The following is a 10,726-nucleotide window of genomic DNA, read 5'->3' on the forward strand; positions in this document are numbered from 1 at the left end:
CATAGTCAAAGGCTGAGGTAGAGGTGGGAGCTCATTCTTCAAAGGACAGCTAAGGAGAAAATCAGATAAGGAGAGGAGCTCATGAGGACAACAAGAGTGGAAAGAAATCAAGCTTATGCCCTGTTCTCACTCCACTTTCTCTTCCTGTTTGTGCAGCTGTAGAACTTGTTCCCAGTGCTGAAAGAAAAGTCTAAACAAATTGAGTACTGTGCCTGGGAGATGATGGTGTTCCTACATAGGGATTGGTGCCCTAGATTGGCAGCCCCCTAGTTTGGTCTGATTTTGAACCTAAAGTTCTACATCAACTAAAACTATTAATCAGGTGTGAGGGCGAGTTTCAGTCAACCAAGTAATTAGGGGAAAATGTCAGCAAAAGGGCTAGCATTACAAAGGTGGAATAAGTGTGACAGAGTAATACCTAAACGTTTTATACTCTGACTGTGTAGAAACAATGTATCTAACAAAAATAAGTAAAAGGAGAGAAGGTAGAATGTAGAATAAGCTCCCTATATAATAAGAATCAAAGGACATAATTTAAAACTGACAAATCAAGTAGTAGAATTTTAAGTATACCTAAAAGTCCAAAAGTAAAGGATAGTAATATTGCCTAAAATTGGGTAGTGGGAGATATGGAGGAAGAAGAGATACAAGCTAATGCTATACATAAAGGAGAAGCAGATACTGTCCAAAGAAATAAGGTGCAAAAATGCTACATAAAGGTAGAAGTATAAAGAAAACCACTAAATCAAAAACACAAAAAGTATCAGAACTAAAATTAATTTTTTAGTAAAGAGCAAATAATATGAGAGAACTAAACTAAGTCTCTACATACAGTCACACTAAGGAAATGTAAAGAGGCTTTTATCTCACTTATTAAAATAAAAAGGTGTTCAGATTGGATCCTAGACAAAACCTAATGCTATATTAGGTATATGCTATACAGAAGAGACATCTAAAACAGATTAAGGTCAAAAATAAAAGGTTGGGCAACGCATACCAGGCAAATGGAAATAAAAAGAAAGCAGAATTCATGATCTTAGTGAAACAAGGTAGAATTCAAGGCAGAAAGCATAAGCAAGACAAAGAAATTCATTTTATAATCCTGAAGACTAATTCTCAAGGAAGTTATGATAGTTATGAATAAATATTGCACCTAATAACGGCATCTTTCATAAAGCAAAAATGACAAGAGATACATGGAGAAATAATGTAGAAGTACCTTAATACTAGGAGACGAATGAATTCACTTCTGTCGGCCTAAGACAACTTGAGTGGACCAAAAAACCAAACAACAACAAAACACAAAACAAATGAAGATAACGAAGACCCATACTACATGATCAGTCAGATAGATCTGACAAATATACATCAAATTCTATACCTGATAATAGAATATGCCATCTTTCTAGTATTCATGAAAATTGACCATATCAGTGGATGAAAAGTGAACTTTGATAAATTCCAGAAGTATAAATAATACAGATTTCATTCTCTGAAAATACAATAAGATTGGGTATTCATAACAAAATAATGAAACCAGAAAATGAAATTGTCCTTATGTTGTGGAATTTTTAAAAAAATCAAAAATAATCTTTGGGCAAAGGGGAACTACAAACCAAAATTGCAGAATTTCTAGAAAACAATAAAAACTCTGAATATTTACATCTATGGAATATAGCTAGAGTAGTCCTCAGAAGAAAAGTCATAGCCCTAAACACTTCAATGAAAAATGAAATGTTGAAAATGAATTAAATATAGGTTTTTTTAATTAGAAAAATAACCAAAGGAAAGCATAAGAAAAGAATTACAAATTCCTGACAGGCAGGAATTAATGAGTTAGACAATAGAGAAACAGAACTAGTAAGATGTATATGTTTTAATTTTTTTTTTTTAACATTTATTTTTGAGACAGAGACAGAGCATGAACGGGGGGAGGGGCAGAGAGAGAGGGAGGCACAGAATCAGAAGCAGGCTCCAGGCTCTGAGCCATCAGCCCAGAGCCTGACGCGGGGCTCGAACCCACTGACCGCGAGATCGTGACCTGGGCCGAAGTCGGACGCTCAACCGACTGAGCCACCCAGGCACCCCAAGATGTATTTGTTTTAAATCAATACATTGGATCAAGAGTCAGCAAATTACACCCTACAGTCAAAATGTGGCCCATCATCTGTTTTGTATGGCCTACAAGCTAAGAATGGTTTTTACATTTTTAAATGGTTGAAAAAAATACTTCGTGACACATGAAAATTTTCTGAATTTCAAATTGAGTGTTCATAGTTACACTGGAATACAGAAACACTCATTTAAAAAAATATATTGCCTACAGCTGCGTGTTGTGGAATGATGGCAGAGTTGAGTAGTGACAGTAATTGTATATGGCACTTTCATGTCTTACCACTTTGCGTGCCTCTAGACACACCGCAAACCAGTGATGTGGTTAGAACGTGACAGTATTCCCAGCTCCATGCATATATCCAAATTGCAGCATTTTATTTAATCTTTAAATTTATTTTTTTACCAGTGGATACTCATCAAACAAAAACAAGAAGAGAGAGAAAAGTGAATTTTGAATGTCATGCTTTTAGGGCATAGTGGAGTGTGGATTATTTTAACCAAATTAGGTGGCAAAATATTAATAATTAATAAATTATTATAGAATAACACTGCAGCTCTGCCAAAATAATGCAGAATGTTCTGGCATTACCAGACTGAGCACTTATCACAGTATCCCTCACACAGGAAAGCAGTGGTCAGGAAAATTAGGTATTTTTTAATGATATCATTCTCACAATTTCCTCCCAAGAAATGAAAATGAAGCTGCAACCAAAGTTTCTGAGTGGCTCATTTGTTATCCAGGTAGGAAAAGTCATTTGCTACTTGTGAATTAGTTGTGTTTAATTGAAGCAGCCAAAGAAATGTGTCCAGAAAATAAACTTGCTTAAGACTAACAGTCTTTCATTGAGAACAGTTGCTCAGAGTTAAGGACATTGGAGCAATGTTGATAGTCAATTAAAAACAATGCAGATGATTTTGAGTGATTTTCCTTGGTTCTTGATGAGTAAACAGATGTTACCCATACTGTTGAGTTGCTGTTTATTCAAGAAGTCAGTGCCAAGTTTGACTGACTGAAAATTTAGCCTCTGTGAAGTCTCCATGAAACAACTACAGAAGAGGATATTTTCAAAGAAGATGAGAAAACACTATTTCAGTACAACTTGAGATGGAATCAGCTAAGATGTGTTATCACTGACAGTAAAGGTAGATGTGGGACAGAACAAGGGGTAGACAAGTTATGATTCATCAGCAGGTACTTTGCACAAAATACTTGAATCTGTCACGTGTTACAGAACTGGTGAGGTCAGCACTGAACTTCACTTATTCTCATGGACTTAACCATCATCAGTTTTGAGAATTTTTGTTAGAAATAGAGGCTGAATATCCTGACTTGCTCTCCCAAGCCACGGTTCAATGACTTAGCAGTGATAACGTTTTATTGCAAATTTTTTTAGCTTGGGACCAAAATTGAATTTTTTTCTGAATGAAAGCAACCATCCTTAACCATTGTTATTACATACTGAATGGCTTTGGACGTTAGCTTTTTTTTTTTTTTTTTTAAATGTTTATTTTTGAGAGAGAAAGAGGAAAGAGACAGAATGTGAGTGGGGGAGGGGCAGAGAGAGAGAGGGGGACAGAGAATCCAAAGCAGGCTCCAGGCTCTGAGCTGTCAGCACAGAATCCGACGTGGAGCTCGAACCCATGACCTGTGAGATCATGACCTGAGCCAAAGTGGGACCCTTAACCGACGGAGCCACCCAGGTGCCCCTGGACATTAACTTTTACAGCAGATCATTCTTAATGAGTTTAACCTAAAATTGAAAGGCCAAACAGTGCTTATGTGGGAAGCATACTGAGGCGAAGTTAACTAGAATTTAAATTTTTAAAAAACATAAGAGAAAATACATTCACAGTACTGCACTATAAAAACTCTGCATATAAGTGGACCTGCACAGTTCAAATCTGTGTTGTTCAAGAGGCAATTGTAATATTACGCCACTTTATATACTGGTTGTGCCGTCAAAAGTTCAAATGAGAAATAAGCCCTCCATTCCCACACATCTTTCCAGCACATGTTTCGTGAGCTCACACTAAAGTTTCAGCAGCACTTTTTCAGATGTGAATGCCAGTGCAAAGGAAATTTCCATATTTCAAAATTTATTTAACTGTGTGACCAAAGAGCTTCCATCTAACCTTCAATTGCAAGTGATTAGTCTGTAAAGTAATGACATGCTAAAAAGGCAAATATTGAAGAATTTAATAGAATTCTATAAATGTCTTCCCAGTAATTAATATACTCAATTAAAATTAGGTGCTCAGGCTCACGCCAGTCAGAGTGGCCAAAACGAACAAATCAGGAGACTATAGATACTGGAGAGGATGTGGAGAAACGGGAACCCTCTTGCACTGTTGGTGGGAATGCAAACTGGTGCAGCCACTCTGGAAAACAGTGTGGAGGTTCCTCAAAAAATTAAAAATAGACCTACCCTATGACCCAGCAATAGCACTGCTAGGAATTTACCCAAGGGATACAGGAGTACTGACGCATAGGGGCACTTGTACCCCAATGTTTATAGCAGCACTCTCAACAATAGCCAAATTATGGAAAGAGCCTAAATGTCCATCAACTGATGAATGGATAAAGAAATTGTGGTTTATATACACAATGGAGTACTACGTGGCAATGAGAAAGAATGAAATATGGCCCTTTGTAGCAACATGGATGGAACTGGAGAGTGTTATGCTAAGTGAAAGAAGCCATACAGAGAAAGACAGATACCATATGGTTTCACTCGTATGTGGATCCTGAGAAACTTAACAGAAACCCATGGGGGAGGGGAAGAAAAAAAAGAAGAGGTTAGAGTGGGAGAGAGCCAAAGCATAAGAGACTCTTAAAAACTGAGAACAGGGGCGCCTGGGTGGCGCAGTCGGTTAAGCATCCGACTTCAGCCAGGTCACGATCTCGCGGTCCGTGAGTTCGAGCCCCGCGTCAGGCTCTGGGCTGATGGCTCGGAGCCTGGAGCCTGTTTCCGATTCTGTGTCTCCCTCTCTCTCTGCCCCTCCCCTGTTCATGCTCTGTCTCTCTCTGTCCCAAAAATAAATAAAAAACGTTGAAAAAAAAATTAAAAAAAAAAAAAAGAACAATCTGAGGGTTGATGGGGATGGGAGGGAGGGTAGGGTAGGTGATGGGTATTTTTAAATACCTCATCACCTGTTGGGATGAGCACTGGGTGTTGTATGGAAACCAATTTGACAATAAACTTCATATATTGAAAAAAATAATAAAAAAATAAAATTAGGTGCTCAGGGATTGATATCAGTATTGGCAGTATCCATCTTTGTGAAAAGGCACTGTCAAATATGAAATATGTAAATCTCATTACAGATCAGCATTAACAGATGAACATTTGTAATGTTTCGATGATAGGAAACATGAAGTTTGAACCCCAGTTAAGCAAAATTTTATCTCCTGGAAAAGAATTCCCTTTTTCTCATTAGTGGATCAGTATTATTTTTTAAGTACTTATTACATTTTGAATGTCGTCAATAAAAATTTTGTAAAAATTTTCACTCCTGTTTTACAAATATCTACCTAATGTTCTTGGCCTGCAAAGTGGAAAATATTTACTATACACCACTATATGAAAAAGTTTGCTGCCTCTGGAATTAGACAAGCAAACTAAGCACTAGCTAACTTGATTAATCCAGGGAAAGGGGGACATAGCATAAGTACTCAAAATATGAAATGACAAGGGAGAGTAATCACAGAAACAGAATTTTAATAATCATAAGAAATTGATTTACATAACAATGCAAAGAAGTTTGAAGAGCTGAATGAAATCGATAAACTGTGAAAATAGAATTTACTGACATTCACCCTAAAAGAAACAGGTTCAACAGATCAGTTTTCATCAAAGAAAAAGTTGCCAAAAGCGTAGCCCTCAGAGAAACTATTTGAGCTGATACACTAATAATGAAGTAGAAGAAAAGGAAATTAGGAAAACAATCCCATTTACAATTGCACCAAAGATAATAAAATATCTAGTGATAAACTTAACCAAGGAGGTGAAATACTCTGAAAACTATAGAACATTGATGAAAGAAATTGAAGACACAAACACATGGAAAGATATTCCATGCTCATGGATTGGAAGAACAAATAATGTTAAAATGCCCATATTACCCAAAGCAATCTACAGATTCAATGCAACCCCTATCAAAATACCAACAGCATTTTTAACAGAACTAGACCAAATAATCCTCAAATTTGTATGAAACCTCCAAAGACTCTGAATAGCCAAAGCAATCTTGGAAAACAAAAACAAAGCTGGAGGCATCACAATCCCAGATTTCAAGATATACTAGAGATTACCACATGTAATCAAAACAGTATGGTACTGGCACAAAAATAGACACATGGATCAATGGAACAAAACAGAGCCCAGAAATAAACCCACCCTTTTATGGTCAATTAATCTACAACAAAGGAGGCAAGAGTATGCAATGGAAAAAAGACAGTCTCTTCAATAAATGGTGTTGGAAGACTGCATGCAAAAGAATGAAACTGGACTGTTTTCTCACACCACATACAAAAACTCAAAATGGATTAAAGACCTAAATGTGAGATGCAAAACTATAAAAATCCTAGAAAAGAGAACAGACAGTAATGTCTCTGACATTGGCCATAGAAACATTTTTTTTAGACACACTTCCTCAGGCAAGGGAAACAGGTAAATATATATATATATTTCACACATGACCAATGTTCTTACAAGGACACCAGTCAGATTTGATTAGGGTCTCCATAATAATCTCATTTAACTTAATTGCCACTTTACAGGCCTTGTCTCCAATTACAGTCACATTCTGAGATACTGGGGGTTAAGGCTTCAACATACGGATTTGGGGGTATACATATACAATTAAGCTTTTAACAACAAGATAGTGAAGAATTGTGGGGCCAAGATCCAAATAAAAGAGGAAACCTGGAGAAGTGAGCTTAGACTGTGTCCTGCTTATTTTCTCCTAGAGTTGTGAACCAATCTGGGGGAGACCACTCACAGGCTGAGAAGGTAAGCACGGTTTTTGGTGGATTCACAGAGCTAGAGTCCCAAAACTTGGGAGAATATGCCTAACAAGGGCCCCTAAAAAGCTGTGTTTTCAGTGTAAGTGAAAAAATGGGCTTCACTGAAGTTGAAGCCCAGCTTTGAATTGCTCAGTTTAGTCCCTGATTGGATTAAGGTGATTCAAGATTACTAGTACTAATGTCCCAGCATCCTGCCAGAGGCAAACAAATCCTCCCCGAAGGAAAATAAAAATTCTAGGCCTCAAATATTTCTTCAATTTTTTCATTTACATTGTTGGCACTAAATGATAACTAGCATGTAAGGAGACAAAATATTGACTGAAACCAAAAGAAACAACAGACAACAGAAAGAGACCTTTAACAGATCCAGGTAATAGAATTACCAACTGCAAAGTTAACAGTAAACATGCTTAATATGCCTGTAGTGGACACTCTTAGTGCTCTGCCATAATTGTATTTTCTAGGTGGATTCACTTCAATTATGCCCCCACCCCTACCCCCAGTGTTAGCTGCTCTTACTCTCCCAGAACTGTCCTCAATTGATGGGGTCATCTATCCTGGAATTCCCTAGGAGGTTAGCCTAAACCCCCCATCCCCATACATTATATACACACACCACTTGCCTCAAAGAGGACAACTGTGTGATGCTATTGGTGCCTCAGGGCACCATCCTGTGGGATCAGGCCGAGGACTTCAGCCACATCAGTGTCTTCGGCTTTTTCCCCATCCTAGCCTCTGCCCCTCATAAATTTCAGCTGAGAGCATTTCCTCAATAAATAAGTTACACAAGAGTCCCTAGCTGAAGGCTCTGCTTCTTGGAAACCTAACATAATGTTTAAAATGGAAAAATTCATTAGAGAATTAAAACCATAAAATGGAAATTCTAAAGCTGAACAAAAAAAATTTAGCTAAATTATAAGAACGAGATAGATTTTGTAGCAGACCAAAGTGTAGTGAAGAAGTGGCCTAGAATTAAGCATGGAGAGATAAAGGGGTGGAAAATTTTAAATGTGTAAGAGACATGGGGAATATAATAACATCTAACATTTGGGTACCTGAAAACCCAGAGGGGAAAAAGAAAGAATGGGACAGAGTATTTGAAGATCTAATTTTCCAAAACTTAAAAGATTTTAAGCCAGAGGTTCAAGAAGGCCTAAGAATACCATACAGTGAAAATAGAAAGAAAATCACTTCAAAGCAACAACAATAAAACTGATAAATAACTTTATAAAAGAAACAGTGCAAAAGCATGATACCTTTTATGCTGCAAGAAAATACTTCATCTAGAATATTACACTCAGCCTTGATAACCCTCACTCCAAAACGTGAAAGACATTTCAGACAAAGAGAAGGCAGGTGAGTGATTGTCTTCAGCAGGAAGATGAGGGGATTGAGATGGGGAAGAGGCATGAGAGAGCTTCTGAGGGGACAGCAATGTTTGCTGCATAATGGTGTTCATAGTATTTTATTCTGCTGCGAATATTGGTGTATACGTCTATGTATATTTCACGAAAACATTAAAAATTTTACCCATTGTACTCATTTTTAATGTAAAAATATTTCACTTATAAATACCTTCTAAAGCAGATGAGCCTGTATACTGAATGAACAATGCTGGATATTTTTCAAATGTGTTACGTAGTAATGACTAATGAGAGGTTTGCAATGTTGTGATTTATAAGAAATATATCTTTGGCCATATCTACAACCAAAATATATTTCTCATATATATCTGGTCTACAGCTTCCAAAACCCTTGGAATTTCCTGAGCGATAAAAGCAATGAGAGCATCTTTTGTTATAATGTTTGGTCCCTTGTCGTCAATATCTAAATAAATGCTTCAGAGCCATAAAGGTGAAATGGGTGTCTTGTTATTCATAACAAGCCCTCTTCCACCACAGCTAGGTTTATGTTAATGAGGTGACTTTGGGGAGGCGCCTAAGTGTGAGGACTTGTTGTCTGGGGAACCAATCAGGATCAAAAGGTTGGAAGTTTCAGTCCCTCCCCCTGATTTCCGGGGAGGGGAAAGGAGTTGGAGGTTGAATCAATCACCAAAAGTAAATGATTTAATTAATCATGCCTGTGTTATAAGGCCTCCATAAAAACCCAAAAGGAAGTGGTTTGGAGAACTTCCAGGTTGGTGAACCAGAATGTTTCCACCTATCATTGTGCTAGGTCCGAAGCTCCATAATGACAGAAGGTCCAGTGTTGAGGAACTTGCCCTCTGTATCTCTTCATCGGCTGTTGCTTTGTATCCTTTAATATTCTCTGTAATAAACTGGTAATTTGTGAGTAAATGGGTTTTTTTTTAAGTTCTATGAACAACTCTAGAAAATTAATGGAACCCAAGGAGGGGGTTGTGGGACCCTCCAATCCGTAGTCAGTGGGTTGGTCAGCGATGGGTGTCTGAAGCAGAGGGCAGTCTTGTGGGACTGAGTCCTTCACTTGTGGAATGTGATACTATTTCTCGGTAAATTGTGTCAGAATTGAGTTGAATTGTAGGACACGCAGCTGGTGTTGCAGAATTGGTAGTGGTGTGGGGAAACCACATTCCCCCATTGGAATTCTAGAACAATTAAGTTTAATTTCAAAATAAAACAGCACTTAGGGGCGCCTGGGTGGCTCAGTCGGTTAAGCCTCCGACTTCAGCTCAGGTCATGATCTCGTGGCTCGTGAGTTCAAGCCCAGCGTCAGGTTCTGTGCTGATAGCTTGGAGCCTGGAGCCTGCTTTGGATTCTGTGTCTCCTTCTCTCTGCTCCTCCTCCACTCACTGTCTCAAAAATAAATAAAACATTAAAGAAATTTTTTAAAGTAAAACAGCACTTAAAAAACTGAAATTTCTTATAAAAATCTGTATTTTTAGCCTTTTCTTGAAAAATGAAGATCTGTCAATGCTGGGCTGGCATCTTGAGTGGTAAAAAACTAGAGCTTAGTTGTGGCTTTCTAAATGAGTATACATATATATTGCACCAAGCCCAAATTATTAATTTACAGTTTCTATCCAGTCTTGTAGGTATTTAAATATGTGGCCCCACTTAAAACATTTGAAGAAAGCTCTCATTTGTGTTCTAGTGTGAATCTTTGCTTCTAAAGACTAAATATTCTAGGTTCTTTACATAATTTGGTCCTTATTCTCTCTGGACCTCTTCAATGTACCAATGTTTACTTTAAAGCATATCATCTGGCTATTTCAGAATGGGGTGGATGCACTTTTTTTTTTAATTTTTTTTTTTTTTTAGGAATGCAATTTGAGACCTCCTTTTGCCTATTCTTAAACCAGAAAAACATACTTAGAGGTAATTAACAACAGCTTTCAGTGCTTTTAGTAGTAGAGGTCTTATTAAACCAGCCCTTCAATTATCCTTTCTAAAAGGAGTTATTTGAACTTAAATGCAAGGAATCCTGTTTATTCTTCTTGAATTTCATCATCTTCATGGTTGATTTTCTTATCTTTACTGATCTTCTGTGTCTTCATTCAGGCAGATAATAGTGAAACAGCTATTAAGGGAAAATCAAGGCAAAGAAATCTTCAGCAAACAGATCCCCACTTAATTTCTTCTTCTTGATGAAATTAACTGAATATTC

Source organism: Panthera onca, chromosome D1 (genome assembly GCF_046562875.1).
Source record: "Panthera onca isolate mPanOnc1 chromosome D1, mPanOnc1 haplotype 2, whole genome shotgun sequence".
NCBI classification, from domain to species: domain Eukaryota; kingdom Metazoa; phylum Chordata; class Mammalia; order Carnivora; family Felidae; genus Panthera; species Panthera onca.